General features: G+C 34.8%; 1 pseudogene; it reads left to right on the top strand.

Annotated features, from left to right (window-relative positions):
* The first annotated feature begins 416 nt into the window (after nt 1–416).
* Nucleotides 417–10,735, top strand: LOC133871778 (replication protein A 32 kDa subunit A-like; annotated as a pseudogene).
* Nucleotides 10,736–19,545: the final 8,810 nt, after the last annotated feature.

Raw genomic sequence — 19,545 nt, 5'->3', positions numbered from 1 at the left:
CGTTTCTATTTTGTGACATTTCTTCCAGTAACTGGAATTTCTACACTCTGAAGTAATTTTTCTTTCAATCTCTAAATTTGGAGCTCTGAATGGATAATTGTTTTGATTTCATATTTTCTTTCTTCTTTGCAGCTATGCTCTCTTTGATATCGAAGGGAATCACGTGCCTCCAGAGTTAGTCACTAAAATTGGTGAAGTATTTGAGAGCATTTCGGAGGCAAGTGATCTTTTATTGTTAATTATTCGATTTTAGTTTCTTAGTTTTGTTCCTAGATAACATTGTCAAAGTCAAATGCAATTGCTGTAAATGCACTCAAATTGGATCTTGTGCTTCTAGTAATTGAGCTTCAAGTGGTATTTTGTCTAATGACGGACATTCATTTACTTGTTTTTTTTTTTTTTTCATGAATGCAAACAGATGAAATAAGACAGGAATTTGATGAAGATATGTCCATCCTACGTGCTTTCTCAATTGTTTTTGAAAGGAGGCCAGAATTGAGGTTCAATCACATTAATTTCCATAATTGTTTCGTTTCTGCATTTCTTGACAGTGAAAAGATGATTTACTTAAATTGACCCTTGCATACAGGATAGAGGGCCTTACCCATAATGTGCTTCAGTGGTATTTATGTAGAATGGAAGGCTGGTTTTTTCTGCGGATGCTGATACCATCTCACTAAAATGTTTTGGATCAGGCAAGTTTTATCCATCAGAAGTTTAGATATTGCATGGCTTCTTGAAATCTACATGGTGCATTAAAGGGGAATTTCATATTTTCAAGATGAATGGCAAAAGAAGTGTACAATGGCAGACAGTAGAATCTTAGGTTTGCATTGTGGTTTCTTATGTGGGAACTTGAAATGAGCAAGTACTGGTTGACAAGATTAAAGCTTTTAGAATGCGTGTTTTCTTTTCTTTGTGCCCAATCTTTCATTTTAGCCGGTGACAATGTAGCATAGAAATATTTGGTGGGAAACTGTTCTTGCATTTAATATGCAGAGTAACATCTATATGCTATTGAATTAATTAGATTATAAACCCAATGGAAATCATAGATATATTTTTCTTTAATTGTTCTACTACTTGTAGCCTATACAAAGTGGGGTAACTTTGATTCAGCAGTCAAGTAGTCCTGTCTCCCATGAATGCCATAATCTGTCTTAACTTCCAAAGGAAATACTATGTTATAAATATTCAGAGCACAGATCTTAAAATAAATAATGACAGTTGCATTATGCATAAATTTTTGTATGAAGTTGATGTTGCTGTTAATGGATTTCAATGAGGCAGTCCTGGAAGCCTCTTGCCTAGCAAAGAATGTATAAATAGACAATACCTTTATTATTAAAAAAAAAAAAATTGAATGCTTTGCTTTTGAGTATTACGATGAAGTTCATTTTTTTCCTGTCCAGGTCTCTTCATGCAAAAATTTACGGGCCTTTTATATAATAACTTTGATGTAACACCTCTATGCATTTGTTTTATATCAAAATGTAAGCAGTATAATCAACTTAGACATTTTTCTGTTCATTTCAAATTCCAAATTTCATCTTTTCAGCCTGTTTGTAATATGTAAAAAGTTAGAATTGTATTAAGTTTCCCATCTATTTGTATGTTTTATCCTTTTCTTTCTTGTATATAAATTACGAAATGTGTATAAATTACTAATGGCGTATTAAAAAAATATATATATAATTTTTTTTTTTAATTTTTTAGGGTATTAGCGTCGACTTAGTCGATGCTAATGGCCCATGAAATTTTTTATTTTTTATTTTTATTTTTAGGTCATTAGCGTCAACACAGTGGACACTAATGACCTATTAATTTTTATTTTTTTAAAATTTTTTTTAGAGCATTAGCGTTGACTCAGTTGACGCTAATGACCTTTTTTTTTTTTTAATTTTTTTTTAGTGTATCAGCATCCACAAAAAGTCGACGCTAATAATAGACTATTAGCGTCGACGTAGATGTCGACGCTAATAGTCTATCATTAGCGTCAACTCATGCCATATGTGGTATAAGTTTTAGGGTCGACCCCATACATCATATGTCGACGCTAAAAGTCTATTATTAGCGTCGACCCTTCAGTCGACGCTAATGATAGGCTGAGTATTATCATAGTCGGGCTTTTAGCGTCCACTTGGTGTTGACGCAAATAAGCAAATTTCTTGTAGTGAGGTGGAGACTGCTGAGCACCAAAGCTCGCATGTGATACTCCAACGGAGGTGAACACAGCCTCGAGGTGTCACATGTGCTGCTCCAAGGCGTCATCCCTCTCGGTCTGAGCCTGTAGCAATGTCTCCATTGTTGCAATCCTACCCTCATGCATGAAGCAGCCCCGAGATGTACACTGAGATTGTCCTCCCTGTGATCTAGCCCAAAATGAGAAACACGTCCTCCGTATGGGAGTAACGTTCTGCCCAACCTGCCGAACCCTCCCCGCGTATTTAGGCCTCCTCAATGCCTGTTCGTACGCGTCGTTCGGTGTCCAACGCACCGTGTCTTCTGACACACTCTGAGTAGCGGCATAATCACTCGATAAACTCTGTGTCATTCTCTCCTGTATGTCGTCAATATAAAATACACATGTAGTCAATATATACTTTATTACACACATTACTTAGAAATATTAGTAAAATAACACAATTTGTAGCATACGCATAGGACCAGTGTACGTTCGTTCGGGTGAGTCCCGTCCTTCCTAGTGTGCGTCTTCACGAATGACTCCGCTCGAGTGGGGGCCGTGCCATAAGTAGTTGCCTGTCACCATCCAAATGAAATAAATAACAAACAGTAATATTAATTTAGTGTAAAAAAAACAATTAGATACAAATATTATAACATCTACATGTATTTGTTCATACCTCATTATGATTAAATCTGGCATAGCTTTTGGATCCCAAGCAATGGGGGAGGTCGTTCTGCTCCCGCATCCGCTTCATTCGTTCATAGGTCGCCTACGCAGTGAACATTTTGTAATATTTAAGCATTGACATGCTTAAATGAGACATAAAATTATATATATATATATATATATATATATTGAAAATACACATAATAGTAATACAATTAAAGACCTACATACCCTTTTTTCGCTCAGTACACAAATCCCTCAGCCGGTGCTCCACATCTGTTTTGTCATACTTCTCAAATACTTTGTCCGGCACTCTTGCATGTATACTTTTGGGCATGTCACTGTCTCGAATATGTAGCTCTTTTTTAAATGAATGCTTCCACGAACAGTGCCTACGTCCAATATCAGCCCACGCCTCATGTTGTGCCTTGTGCTAATCTACAGATACGGGGAGATAAAACTCCTTCTGCACATGCAATTTAAACATTAATTTTATAAGTTCAACAAAAACATAACCCTAAGTTTTTAAAAATAAATAAATAAATTAGTTTCAATACCAATGTGTATTGAAACATCTTTCATAAACATACCATCAGCGTGTCCCATATAGCCTTCTTAATCTGCTTATCTACCCTCGCCCATCTGTCCCGCATATGTATGTGGGACCCGCTCCTCACAAGCATTCCTGTAGCACACCTAAAATGATTACAGGCTCGTCCTACGGACTGTGTTGCAGCATTGTACTGCAACACAATCTTTTTCCCTCTCGGGAGCACCAAATTCCTCTCCGAGTCACTGATCACCTCATAGTAGATGCTCTCGTCTAGATTATACCCTAACCAAAGAAGATAAAATATTTAATTTAATATACTAAAATAATAAATTGTGTGAATACAAGAAATATTATTATGTTCTAAAGTCATAATTTGTAAAGTTTGCTTTTTGGCTTCTTAGATTTTACATCAATGCAGTTTTGACTGCAGAAACTAGAGGAGCACTTTGAAATATAAACCAAAAGATACTTTTATTACCTTATATTTTCTTTCTTTAGTTGATACTATTCTTAATACCAAGTCCACTCTAAATTGTGAAAAACCAGTCTTAATCTATGTTCAATTTTTAATAGGATGAATGAGAATTTTGACACAATAGAAATGGAGAAAATACTGTAAGTTTTCGGTCTTATTGTGGTTGTTGTAGAGGCACCATAATGGCAAGAAGTTTTGATGATTTTCTATGATTTATCATGCAACAGAGATGGAATGTATGTTCGTGTTAATGGACACTTGAAGAGCTTTAAAGGTGTCAAGCAATTAGTTGCCTTCTCTGTCAGGTATTGTTATAAAAAAAATTTCGTATCTGATCAATTAGGTCATGTGTGAAAGGACGTTTATTCTCAAATGTTTGCTGTATATCTTGTTCTTGTTCTGTCTGGTAATGTGCTGCATAATCTTCGTCCCTTGGATCTAGTGACAAGTTATACCAGTTTGAGTCGGTTGATCCATTTAATCAAAAGCTATATATGCATTATCTACCGCTTGTATCTTTATATGTACTTACCAAAAAAAAAGCGTGTTTAAAGGGGAACAAGGAAAAAAACTGTTTGTATTCTATCTATATTACAAACCTTTGCAGAAACTGTTGTTATAGACTTGAAAAATGAAATATTCATTCTTTTCTTTTGGTCAGTGTGGGAAGTGGCGTCAGTAGAGAAGCAAGCATAAAGACTAAAAGTTTGGGAATTTGAGATGTAGCATTGTAGCTCAAAGTTAGTTTAGGGAACCTTTAGGGAAGCTATTGGAGGTTATTTTTTTTGGGAGTTTCGCTACATTTAGGGAAGAGAAGGGGGTTTAAGGAAGCTACTAAGAGTGTTTTTAGTGTTGAGATCAATCTCAATCATTTGTCGCACATTGCCAAGGAAGGAGTAAGGATTTTTTTTTTAAGTAAGTACCTAAGTTACCTTTAGAGTTAGCTTATTGCTTTTGAGGGTCTTCATGGCTTGGGGGTCTTCATAGGCATATTTTTTTTAAAAACATGACAGGTGATATCGCATGTAATTCAAGATAACTTAGGTAAAAATCTATTTACCGAACTGGGACTAAAAAGCCAGAGATATAGGCCTTCCCCACTCATCGATGAATCACAGAAATTAGAGCCATCTACCTACCATGTAGGTTTAGACAAGACCATTGCTTGAATTACATGTGATATTTTGTCATGACTACACATGGCTAGAAGGTCTTCATAGGCTTATGTTTTCTATTCATGTTTATAAATCCAATTGCTGACATAAATTTAGAGGGGATTATTTCAAAAACTTCTTGTGGCTAATGATGATAGCCTTGTGTTATTAAAAGTTTAAGTTTCTTTTAAAAGAAGTTCAATAGTCTTTGGGATCAGATATATTTTTTCCTCAAATGAAATTTTGAAATATTGATTTCCTCGTAGATTTCATAGAAATCCAAAATTTTGATCTTCCCGGAGAAGTTTAACTGTCAATTCTTTAATGGATTTGAGGAATTTCACTTTATTCTTTGAATTTTAATGACAGTTGTTTAGCTTGATTTCTTTTTTAATTTTTGGTTAAGCTTTTGAAGGACACGTTTGGTGCTTTCTACTATGAACTTTCTTTTTTCTCATATAGACGAGAACATGGTTTTTGTAATTTGACTAACATATGATTCACAACTTGATGAGATTAGTTGAGATGAATCTAAGTTTGAAAAATTGATCAGCTTCAACGTAATATACTTCTCTCTAGTATGTGCAATTTTTTTTTTTTTTTGGAAGTAGATAGATTAACCATCTCATGAATTTTGTTGTCTTTCAGGCCTGTGACAAACTTTGATGAGGTTGCCTTCCATTTTATCGATTGCATACATAACCACTTGCAATCTAAATCACAGGTACTGGTAGTTGTGCTCTAATTGATGCCACTTGTGGTTGTATGCATCATGCACTTGCTCATACATTATTCTTTATTGGTGATTCAGTTGTTTCACTATCCATAAAAGGTGATAGGAATAGTTACTTCACTCTATCCCCTTAATTTTATAGAATGTGTGATTTTGAGTCTTAACCTGAAATAGACTCAAATAAAATTTGTATTTTTTTTTGGCAAAGAAGAGGAACATGAGAGGTTGCTGTCCTAACTTCACGATGCTCTCTATTAGGCTAGCAGCTGGAGGATGTTTAAGAAGGCTTGTTCATGAGTATTTTGTCCGATTAAGTCAAATCATGTTCATAACAATAGCTCCAAACAAGAGAAAAGAGTGAGTTTCATCGGGACTAATTTTTAAAGATGGAGTAGGGTTAAGAATTATCCTGCTCTAATTTAAGATTGGGTTAGCAGTGAAATGCTGAATATTTGAGGCCAATAGTATTCACATTACAGGACCTGGGAGAAGTGATAGTTTGGGAAGGGGTGCTCATGAGTTTCAATTTTAAAATTGCAAAGGGGGCAAGTGATCACATCCTTATCCGAGAAGGGAATGAAGCTGGTTAACTTGGATACGACAGGATGAATTTTCCATGAGATTTTTCACATAAATAGCTTCAGTTTGTCTTGGATTTTGGCTATCTAGAAGGCTTTCCAATAATTGTTCTCCAAGGGGCTATGGGAAGCAAATAAATTTTGTTAATCTAACTTGTAGGCAAATTTAACTGTAAAGGTATTTTTTTCTTCTTCGGAAATCAGATTAGAGTGTCTTTAGAAAAGTGAATGTTGAGGATGCTTTTGGTTGATTCTCTATTGAAATGTTGCCTGATTTTTTTTTCGTCCCACTGTCTTGGATTAGATTTTATTAAGTCTACTACCTGAAAAGATTGAAAAACAAGTATAGAAAACAGTTTACTGCTCGATGACATTAACATTGTACATAGGTCCTTATATACAAAGGTCTTGCCTGATAAACAAGGAAAGTAAATAACTTGATTACAGAGAAAATTTGATTGACATTATTGTCTTCTATACAAGTTGAGTATATATTTCCTTAAGAATCAAATTCGTGATGGTCACGGCTTTCTGCTCCTGGACTTTTCTTTAGCTGCATATGGAGGAGTTATGACAGCCTTTGATTTTCCTTTTCTGCATGGGAGCAGCAGCTGCGCAATCTTGAGCTGTGATCTGCATGCACATCATGAGCTTGTGTTTCCTTTTTGGCTTGTGAAACAGCTAGGCAATCACAGATTGATACATCATAATATGTGATTGCATGATTGTTGGGATGCGGATGGATTACCATGTTGGCTTGCACACACGTGGCTGTGTCTCCTGGCTTGGACTCTCCTTCACTGCCACGTTGAGGTATTGTGGCAGCATCTCCTGGCTTGGCTTGTGACTCAGTAATGCTGAGTTGTCTAGGAGTAGAGTCTACACTAACACTACCCAGTGGATGGTCTTTTAGGTTGTCTTCTTTCTTGGGTCAAGGTTTGAGATCTTTGGGATCCAAGAGTCATCTCAAAAATTAGCAGATATACCATTACTAATCATGTATTAACAACTTTTTGCCAAAAGATTCTTGGTTTTTTGATTGCCCATTCAAATCCATGATGCACTTCTAGTCAATTGGGTTTTTGTAAAATGGGAGTTCTTGTGGTATTTTCCTTCTACCGCTTAGATGCATATGTGATTAGAGGTTTGTTGGCTTTTCCATGCCAATTAATTTTTCAATTTGTGCCTTGTTGATATTGTATCACTCGAGAAAGTTAGTCTTATATTAGGAAGATGAATTGTTCACATTAAGTAGGTAGATTATAAATGTATTCATAGGTGCTAAGTCCATATTATATGAAATTGAGTTTTATAAGTAATTCTAGGGAGCTCCAATTACTTGACTAGTTTTCCAATTACTTGACTAGTTTTTTTTAGTTACTTGACTAGTTTTTTTAGTTATAAATGGTATTAAAACAACCTAGTAACAGCATGTGGTGCTAAAGCATTGCATGAAATTGCCTTTGACGAGGATGTTAGGGATTTGAATGTGGGAGATTGTATCATCCTAGAAAGTTAGTCCTGCAGTGAGAATATGAATTACTCACATTGAGTGGATGGATTATAAAGGTGTTAATGAATGTTAAGTCTCACATTTGTTCCTTTGAGGATGAGCTTTAAAAGTGATTATAGAGAGCTCCAATTGCAACTTGACTAATCTTTTTGGAGTGATAACATAAATGTGACTAGCATTTTTCTTGAGTAGTTAAAGGTATTGTGCGTTCTTTTGATTGGAAGGCTGCTTGTTTCCTTTAGAGTATAGATAGAATGCTAGGCTTTTGGGGTATAATTTGCTCTTATCTTTGCTGAATTCTCTCCAAAAGTTCTCATCATAGCATTTGAGGAGCTATGAAGTGATTTGAAGGAGTTAAGCGGACATTTGATAAATGGGAAGAACGGTTGCAATTGATTTGATTAGAGTTCGCTTGGTTTGGGGTTGGAGTTTGGCGTTCCATCCAACTATTTTTTTTTTTTTTTGTGGACCTTCTCCTTGAATATACACGCAAAATTTAAATAGAGCTCTGTTGTTTAGAGTCTAACCATTAGTTCAAAAGCTCTAGGATTGTTGGATACGGATTTGGTTAAACCGTTAGAGTATTCCCAATGAGCTCTTCAAAATTTCTCTAAATTTAAGTCTAGCAATGTACTTTTATTGATTTAGCTAACCACTTTTTAAAATCACTAAACATCAAACTTTCTAAATATTTTTCTACTTTAATTAAATATTCTATTTTATTGATGAAACCAACTTTTAAGCTCTCTGCATTAAAAATTTACCTTGGCTCAGAGGAAAGAAGTATGAAAGAGAAAGAACATTAAAAAATAAATAACTTTTAGCTTTTTGGCTCTTTATATTTGAAGAGCATGAAAGCATGGAGTTAAATTTAAAATTGAGTACAGAGTTTGTTAAATGTCTATGTTTTGTTTTAAAATTTTAGAGAAAAGCCAAAAGTAAAGAGCTTCATGTGAATGCTCTTAACCTCTATGATTATAACATTTTACTACATTTCTGAATTCGATGTTCACCACGGCCCTCTCTATTGGCCTGACTTGATGATAGCTTTCATTGTTGGCGGCTTTATTCACCTATCAGTATTCAATGACTTAATACTATGCCTATACATAATATCAAGATATTTTAATCTAGCCTATAGGTTGCCTTCTCCATGGCTTGAACCCGTGACGTAATGCCTTCTTTGATACCAATTGTTAAGGGTCAAACCATTCATCCAGAAGCCCTAAACATTATTGGATATTGATTTGGTTAAATCATAACATTTTACTTGGAATTTGGGTATTTGTACGGTAAAATGATTATTTGAAGTGGCTTCAACTTGGGGCACACCAAAATTGAGGGAGTGATTTGTAATACTATAGATATTCATTCATTCTCTTAAAGATATATGTATGATGTATATATGTTGTGTTTCTTTATTTATTGTGTATATTGTGTTTTGGCTGAAGTTGCAAGGAGTTACCCCGACCCAGCCTCAGTCAGGGGATATATCCTTGAGCATTCCTGTGAAGAATGAATCAAGTGGATATCAGACAGCCCCATCTAGTCAAGTATGATATGACTTGCAGATCTTTTTTAACGTTTTTTTTTTTTTTTTTCTCTATGTGTATTGTTTGGAATAAGATTTTAATTTTCTATTCTGTAGTTATCTGGGCAATTTAGCAGTGATGGGCTCAAGAGCTGTGATCAATTGGTCCTTGACTATCTGCAGCAGCCTTCAAGCATGTGAGTGATCAAAATATGCAGCTTTTCTTCTATCCTATTTTTCTCTGCTTTGTTGCCTGATTTTACATAAGATGGCTTAGTGATGGCTTAGTGCAGTACTATATCTATTCCAGGCAAAGTGGTTTCGCCTATTCGAAATATACTTGTTTGCTATGGGGTTTTATGATTTATCTCGCTTTGCATTATAACGTTAGTATATTAGCTATTTTTTTTTTTTTTTTTTTTTTTTTTTTTTTTTTTTTTTTTGGGAAAAAGATTTTCTCCCTGCAGCTAGCACATATATATTTTTTTTAATGAGTAATGTTATACACCAACCCCACATCTCTCTCCCATCTTCCTAAAGGCTATGTGGCATGATTTTAACCTCTTGTTCTACTAGAGTTACTTTTGTACTCGTGTAACTTTTATGTTTACCGATAATGTTTGATTCTCATTATTCTCCTTTGAGTAATGTTACGTTTCACATTCATTTATCATATATGATGTATTTTAAGTGGTTAATATAAAAAGTCACTTAAAACACGTTACGGGAACCGGTGTGAAAGGAATGTAATAAATATGTTACTTTTTCTTGGTTATACCTTATTGCCAATTATGCTTGAAGTTTTTTGTTGTTGAATGTAGTGGACAGGAAAAGGGGATACACGGATGAACTTTCACGGCAGCTAAAACTTCCTGTGGATAAGATTATGTAATCTCTCTCCCCCTCTTACATTCAGTGTGTGTCACTTATTGGATGAATATATATGTAACACACAAATATATATATACTTCCTGTGGATAAGATTATGTAATCTCTCTCCCCCTCTTACATTCAGTGTGTGTCACTTATTGGATGAATATATATGTAAGACACAAATATATATATATATATATATATTTCTGTTGTTTTCTATTCCAGGTAATCAATTAGGGCTCTTGAGGAGGAGGGTTTGATATACTCCACTATTGATGAGTTTCACTACAAGTCAACTGCATGTGGTTGATATTCTTGAGGTTTGAACTTGCGCTAGGGTTGGGTGTGAACGCCGTTGCTGTTTTATTTTTCTAGTCTTGTCTGGTCTGGAGTGTGTACATATCTAATTAATTAGATGCTTTTATTGGGTGTTCTTTCCAATGATCATCCCATTCTCAGTTCTGACACCCATTGCAAATTGAAACTTCTCTTACTGCTAGTCTTATTTAATTTTTTTTGGGGTTGGCAGCATTTTTCGTAATTAAATGGGTCTTGTGTCAATATTAACTCTTAACGGGTTGAACCGTGAGTCCATCTAACACGAATTGTTAGCCTAGTTCAACCTCAATTTCAGGTACTCGTTCAGTGTTTCGTAAACGTATTTAAATTTAATAACTTCAAAAAAAACAATTAATTAAGAAACAAATGAAAAATAGTCTAGCTAGTGGACTGCTCTAAAACAGGCAAAACTGTTAACCAACGAGAAATTCTATCGACCCTAAATTTTTTTCTCAAATTTTTTTTTTTCAAATTAATGGTCTGGTCCGTTCATGAAATATCTAGGTTTATTACTTTTTTTTTTTTTTTCTTAAACTAATGTGGTTCCAGATCATTTGGAAAAAAGTTTTGGGGTCTAGCATTTTTTTTTTAGAATTAGGTGGTCCACTCTTGTCCGTATGTGAATTGTACAATTAATAGCTAGATGGTCCTCTTTTGTGAAGCCATTTATTTTTTTTTTTTTTTATTTTTTAATGCCTATTCTCGTACATGTCTTGTCGAATTAATATTTTGTTTTTGTTTTTTGAGGTGCGAATTAATATTTTGTTATTTTAAGCATGGAGGGACCATGTCTATTCATATTCAACGAGGTGGTTAAATTTTATTGCATTAATAATACCATATAGGGTACGGTCCTAGGCAAAACTGAAAATTAAAAGCTTAAAGGCGTGTTTGGTATTGATAATGATTATTTTAATAGAATAGGTATTCATATTTTTTTAGTTTGGTTATAATATTTGAATAAAATATTGAATATGTATTGCTTTGTTTGGTATAATGTACGTTGGTTAGAAGTGTACATGGGATGCGATTCTGTACAATATCTGCAATCGCAAAATGCGGATATTGCTTTGAGATATTCGCATCCGCAACATAATTTTAATAACTACTATCCGCATATTAAGTAGTAGGCCTATTTTAGTCTTTTGAGTCTTCTTCGAGTATCTGTTAGGACATATTTTAAACCATTTTAAAAATAGTTTAGGTTGATTTTTAGTGTTTCGGGCTTCTTTTAATTTTTTTTTTTTTTTAAAGTTCTAATCTTTTGAAAGTATATTGATTTTACATTACTTTTGTTTTTTTCGCTCAAATGTACGTTATATGTGAAAGTAACACTGTCAACCAAACTAATGTAAACATAATCTATACTTAATCCAAAACGACGTCATTTTAGTATTAAACACCAAAATAATGTCGTTTTGGTCAGTTTATTAAATATAATATATATTATCTATAAAGGGCATTTGGATAACCGCATCCGCATATGTAGATAACGATTTTTGCTAGTAGTGGTAAAACATTTGTCTGAATTTACACTCCTAACGTTGGTGAATAGAATCATATTCTGTAGTACATCTCTCATCCATCTTTTGTTCAAAGCAACTATTGGATTCGTAAGACTTACAGATTTGATTATTTGGTTTTTAAAAAAGATGAATTGAGATAGATAAGAGATGTACTGTAGAATATGAAATAACATTTTTCTTTTTTCAAACACCCTTATAATACAATTCTCATCTACATTTTTCTTTTCTTCTTCTTTATTTTTTTATTTTATTTTTCTTGTTTTTCTAATTCAAGCTTGAAGATTTTTAATAAAAAATGTGGTGTCTGTTATATACATATAACATTCACGAAATAAACATGTTGTATTTGTCTATCCAGGGTGTAAACGAGCCGAACTTGAGTGGTATTGGTTGTTTAGGATTAGCTTGTTTGTTTTGGTATCAAGCTCGAGCTTGAGCTCGGCATGAGCCTGAATATTTTTTGGTTCAACCAGCAACTCCATTCAATACTACATTGGCTCAACACCTTCTTTAACAAGACAATCTTGTTTAACTTTAAAACAAGGTTAAACCAACAACTTCAGGAATCGTGATCAAATGTTTGCTTTAATCTGCAACTTCAAATAATTTGAAATAAAAATTTGTAAACACTAAAAAAAAATTAGGGGTAATTACCTTTTTTCCCCATGAACTACCGGCCTGTGTCATTTTGCCCCCACGAACTACTACTTTGACCAAAAAAGGGCATCAAACTACTATATTTACATATTTTGCTCCCTTCCGTTAGGGAATCCCGTTAACTTGGATGGAATATGCCATTTTTTACCGTTAAGTTCGATTTAAAGACCAAAATGCCCTCTACAGTAATTAATAAAAAATATTAAAACTAATATATTAAAAAAAAAAAAAAAACTGAAGGAAAAAGGGTGGTGGCAGCCACCCTTGAGGTGGCCGGGTGGCCGTGCGGCCACCCCTTAGGCCGGGGTGGGCCGCGAGCTACCTCTGGGGGTGGCTCACAGGCCACCCGGCCACCTTAGGGGGTGGCTGCCACTACCCCCTTTTCCTTCTGTTTTTTTTTTTTTTTTTTTGAGGATATTTAGGTAATTTTTGAAATTGAGTTAAAACATTTAAGTCTTTGCATGAATTAAACTGACGGAATGGGGCAAAGTATATAAAGATGGCAGTTTGATATCTTTTTTGGTCGAAGTGGTAGTTCGTGGGGGCAAAATGACACAGGCCATTAGTTCATGGGTGGAAAAGGTAATTACTCCAAAAAATTAAGTTAATTTTTTCTCCTGACATTATTTACACAAGTTCTTTGGCAAAAATGTTAATGGAGGTTTGATAATAACACAAATTAATGTGCGTAAATCATTTAAAACATTATCAAATCCTTAGTATATTGTTTATTAATATACTATATTATAAAAATAAGTTATATATTAACAAATTAATATATGACTTATTTTTATTATATATACACGAGTCGATCCTTATACGAGCAGGTCTATGAGCATTAATCGAGTCGAGCCGAGTTTATAAGATTTTCTATCGTTTAATAATCGAGTTTAATTTCGTGTTCACGAATAACTCATTTAATAATCAATTCGAGCACGATTTTTGTTCAACCTCTTGACCATATGATAAAAAACTTACCACTATAAGATTTTCATCATTGATATATGTTTCATAAGTTGGTGAAGAATTCCAATCTACAAAACATTGAGAAAAATCTTCAACGTCTTCTTCATGTTGAAACTCTTCATCCTAACCACGTTGTTCCCGAACTAGAACAGGATTGTGATACGGGTTCTCGAATTTGAATTCTGAATCACGATCCTCAATATCACGACACATCTCTATGCTTTGCATCGCTAGACAATGGGTTAACTCTGCAACTTGCCTCTGCAAGTCTTCAATTATCACGTATTGTACACTGCATTCATGGTAGAAGACTTTCCCATTCGGAGCCTTTTCACGCTAACCACGACCACGACTACCAATCATGAAAACTGATGAAAATTCACCCCAAGAAGACGCTAAGCTTTGATACCAACTGACGTGAGACAGAGCTAAAATTGTTTTGACAGCGTATGATACCAGCAGAAACTATGAATTAAAGATAGAAAAGAAAATTCAGGAAGAGAAAAAATAACAAATAGAGAAGAGAAAACCCCTAATTGCCCCAAATAAGCAAACAGAGAAATAACTCTAAAAGTCTTTAAAGTTTAAGTAATACTTCAAAATTTGATTCCAAAATTACATAGACATGCCTTTATATAGGAAAAGTTTGAGTATTTTCCAAGCATATTACTTGGAGAAAAAGAAAGAAATAAAAATACAAAACATAACGAAAAAACTTGGAGACAAAGTAAAAGTCTTGTACAGAAAGTAAAGCATATTATTCTATAAATAATCTTCAAATATTTTGTATGATTTTTTTTCATTCTTTGGCTGATCTTATTCAAGAAATAATCTTTAAATCTGATTCTTGATTTTCTCTTGCATTAAGTTGTGAGCAATCTGAAGTTGGCAGTGGCTTTCAATTGTTGGGGATTAGAGATTTTGTCGATGGGTTGAAGATAAAGGCAAGAACTTGGTTTTTTATTTTTTATTTTTTATTTTTTTCTATGCAATACATGGGGAGAATTAGGGGATGGTCTTTTCCACTCTTAATACAAATTGAAAGCAGGGGAGGAGAATTTGAGGGAATGCTTCCTGAAACATTGTGGGATGTGGGCCCATTTAGCGACAAAATGCACTTTGAAATTAGCTTTTTGCCGTCGAACATAACTATAATTGTTTTGATAGCTAGTGATAGTAAACGAAAACTAAAAATTGAGGCTATAAAGGGAACTTAGGAAGATAGAAAATAACTATTACAGAAGAGACATACCCTAATCACCCTAGGAAATAACTTTGAAATACTAAAATTTCATTAATACTTCAAAATTGAGATGAAAAATAACACATGCCATATTCCTTTAGATTAGGGTGTACATGCGGGCGGGTATAACCGCTTGTATCCGCTATTCGCACATGCGGATGCAGATAGTAAAAATACTATCACCAAGTGCGGATGCGGCGGATAATAACCACATCTGCATACCCTTTATATCTATTTTTTAATATATATTTTACTTATGAACGTGTAATATTTTTTTTAAAAGAAAAAATTATGTTTTTTATGTTATGAATTTGTAATATTATTATTTTTTTACGTTGAATTTATAATTTATGATTTTTTATGTTTGCTGGCTTGATTTTTATGCTAATTGAATTATGGAAAAAAAAAAATAAGGATGTTTTGTGAGCATTGATTACTATGAATATTTTGATGTTGTATCCATAATCCATTTTTTTTTTCTTGATTCTACATATTTTTTGTGTTGTATTATATTTTTGAAACAAGCCCAAAAGACTAAAAATCGGTCAAAATTATTTTTAAAAGCGTTTAAAACAAGTCCATTACCTATTTGAGAATATCGGATAATAACCGCAACAATGGCACGGATGCGGATAGTAAAAAAATGATAAGGATGTACATATCTAAAAATGATATCCGTATTTTACGGATGAGAGTGCAAATATCATAAATAACTTGCGGATATCTACATGAACATCCAACTTGTACACAAAGCAAAAGATGTCATTCCAAAAGTAATCCTCCAAACATTAATTCTCCTCTATCACAAGCTAATTTTCTGCGAACTTTTTGCTTGTGCTGACTGGATATGTGGAAAATGAATGGACGGAGGAGACATCTTCGACTTGTCAAGCTAGTTATTTGAGCTCCATATATATATTAGACAACTCGACAAGCTTAATTAACTTTTTGCATCAATTTTCTGCTCAAGTAATTGTTGTCCTGACAGGATTGAGAAATGAATGAAGGGAGGAGACGATGTATGTCCTTCATGATTGGTGAGGCTATGGAGTATGGACCATTCCCGGCCCCCACCAACGCAGGGTGATTGATGATCAATTGGTCCACAATTAATCCACGTGAATTAATTCAAATCTCATTTCAACGGAAAAAAGAAAAGCAAAAAGAAAGTAAAAAGGCTCTGCCGTCAGTCCAAACACAATCTTAATAGATCGAGAGCATTCATGTCGTTACGTTATAGTATCAACATCTCAAGCAACCAGATACATGCAACATGTCCACTGCTGAATGTAGTAGCAAGAAGGACACAGATCAACAATGTGATATCCAGGCTGTCACCTAAAGAGAGCACATGCTCTATTGTTTTTCATCACATGTTGTATTAACTGTAGTTAGTTAGATGTTGTATTAACTGTAGTTAGTTAGATGTTAATCATTGTGGTTAATTGCAACGTAGCTTAGTCTTTAAATTTTGGTGGTCAGTCCAAACACAATCTTAATAGATCGAGAGCATTCATGTCGTTACGTTATAGTACTACTCCCTTGGGCCGAAGATATCAAGGACGACCTAAAAGTCGCTAAAATCGTCTTTCTTTTTTTGTGAACCCTAGCAGAGCATATTATATACGTACCTAACAAAATTGTCGTGTTTCGCTTTTGGAGGCCAGGCAGGCCAGCAACGAACAGTCAACTTTCTTGATCATGCTCGTATATCGTCTAACGTTAGTTTGGGTACTAAAAATATGTCAGCTTTTAATTTTCTTGGAGGCAAACCAACTTTCAAGTCTTAGAATAAGTTGGTTGAAAAGTTCGCTTGGGAGGAGAGAAAAACAAATCAACTAATTAAAAAAAAAGGAACGACAGATGTGTGGTCTCAGAGAGTTCGATCACCTTTTGAATTAATTCATTGATCAGCTGAAGTGACGATCAGGATTTCTTTAAACATCAAGCACGTACGTGACCCCTTAAGCCTCAGTAATTAGTTATTCAAAGGGATCGATGCCACTGCCTGCATAAAATACAAACGCGATAGGCCTCTTGTATTAATTTATATATAACTAATATATAGCAAGAAAGAGGGTGTGTTTATATATATATATATATATATCATAGATTTCATGAATGGTGTAAATTAATTCCAACGGTAGCATAAAATAAGTCAGAAGATCATAGTTTACGTCAGAGAGACATGTGAATTAAGGCCCATTCTCTTATTTTTTTGTTTTTTTCAAATTAATTCAATTACTTAGGAGTACTTATACTTCTATTCAAGTGTCTTGCTAGCTAGGTCGATCTTATGGGGCTGTGAATCTATTTCGAAGATCTGTTCAGTAAGATTCCTTTAAAAATTTGGATTATTTAACTAGGATCAACCATATGGGATGCATGGAGACAGAGACAGAGGGAGAGGAGGGTCGGTATCAATGGCCTTGCCCTCCCCCCTCTTTTGATTTTTGATTTTGTTATAGTATACAAATAACTAATTTAATACATTTGGCTTTAAATAATTAAGTGTGGCCCCTGCCACAAAAAAAAAAAAAAAAAAAAAGGTTAGGCCCCTGCCCTATTATAACAAAAATCATTTTATACCTAAACCTTAAACCTCATGAGCAACAACATTTACCCAAATCTTTAATTAAAAAAAAAAAAAATTAAGCATGAGAAATAGCCTCTAGGAGAAATGTAAAAGAATTTTTTTAACGAAGCAACTTATGCTTACTCTTACCACTTCTATTGCTGTATTGCGACTATAATATTGGCCTTTTCAGCCATGCATGAATACTGTTAAAATTAAGCTTCGCAACAAAATTGAAGATAAGTTTCTTGATTAATTCTTAGATGTTGTACATCAAGAAATAAATTTCTACAAAATTTAATTAATAAAGATTTAATCATATATAAATGATTTTCACGATCTAAAAGAACATTCGCCAGTTTCATTTTGATAGATATTTGAGTTGAAAATTAAAATATATTAAAAATAATTATTTTGATTCTTTCAATCTTAGTATATTTCCCATTAATTCATGTTTTGGCCCCATGGCCTGCACATGCAGAGATTTCAAGAAAGAAAAACAAAAAGTTCAATACATCAAGTTTAATTCGGAACGAATTTTTTGCACAAGTACTGAATTTAATTTAAGGGGTGCAACTAATTAAGTAATTAGTATATTCCTTTTTAAGGCTGTCAAGTAGGGTTGGCAATTTTTGACACGACCTGCGAACCTGACACGAACACGACACGAGAAAATAGGGTTTAATAGGATTTGGGTTTTTATAATCGGGTTTGGGTCGAAATCGGGTCAACCCGATTCTGACCCGATTACAATCGTTTCTGGCGGGTCAACCCGCGGGTTGACCCGCCAGACACGATTATGACCCCCCCCCCTTTTTTTTTTTAAAAAAAAAAGAAAAAAAAAAAAGAGAAAAGAAGTAAAGAAGAGCCGAAGACTGTGGTGAATCCGTGATTGATTCTGTCAAGTGTCAACCCGAACTGAAGGCCCGAGACTCCGAGTGTGAACCGCCGAACCCTAGCCCACTGCCCACTGCCGCCCAGTAGCCCGCCCGCCCCGCGACACCACCACCGGCAGATAAGAGCGAGTCGACGCCCGCCATCTACTAACCGCACCACCAACGGTCCAACACCACCGGCAGATACGGCTTACCCTTCTCTCCCCCTTCTCGGAACGCCGTGTGAGTGTGAGTCTGTGACAAGTTCAACAGCCCAGCAGCACCACTGTACTGAACGGTCCGAAGACTCCGAACGCCACCACCCGGCACCCACGACCCACCATCCAGATTCTAGATTCTATAGGAAATATATTTTTATCCATTTTGTTCTGTGTATAGGAAATATTAGGAATTCAAGTGGTTTTCCATTTTGCTTAAATTTTCAATACATTAGTTAATTTAGTTCTATTCTGTTTAATTTTGCTTAAATATTAGGAATTCAAGTGTCGGGTTGTGTCGGGTAAACGGGTGACACGATTCTTAGTCGTGTTTGTCGGGTTGTATTCGGGTTACCCGATTATTAATCGGGTCGTGTTCGGGTCACGTGTCACAACCCGATTAATAATTGGGTCGGGTTCGTGTGTGTCAAACCCGTTTATGTAATCGGGTCGGCCGGGTTAACACGAACCCAACCCGAATGCACAAATTGCCCACCCTACTGTCAAGGAGGAAAGGTAGCATAGAAATTAATGCATGATTAATGGTTGAAATTTGAAAGAATGCATGGCCTTCATGATTCGATCTGGCCGGACGTACTAGTGAAGCACGTTCTCGTGACTTCTGATCAGCTACTGTAAAATTATTGGGAACCGATCCCTGCTCAACAATTGTGTTGGCGGGATTCAATTGAGCCTTGTTGTTGTGGCAGTGGTTTTTCTCAAAATTTTTAGGGCATACGAAACACGTGGACACGAAATATTTGATTTTTAGTGTTCACTTGTCTGTGTCCATTGATGCGACAGAATATGACTAATGTGGCCATACATTAAAATTGATATCTGGGGGCATGCCCCCCGCCTATAAATGTCTCACTTTTTCCC

Source organism: Alnus glutinosa, chromosome 6 (genome assembly GCF_958979055.1).
Source record: "Alnus glutinosa chromosome 6, dhAlnGlut1.1, whole genome shotgun sequence".
Lineage (NCBI taxonomy): Eukaryota > Viridiplantae > Streptophyta > Magnoliopsida > Fagales > Betulaceae > Alnus > Alnus glutinosa.
This window is presented reverse-complemented; position numbering and strand designations above follow the sequence as displayed.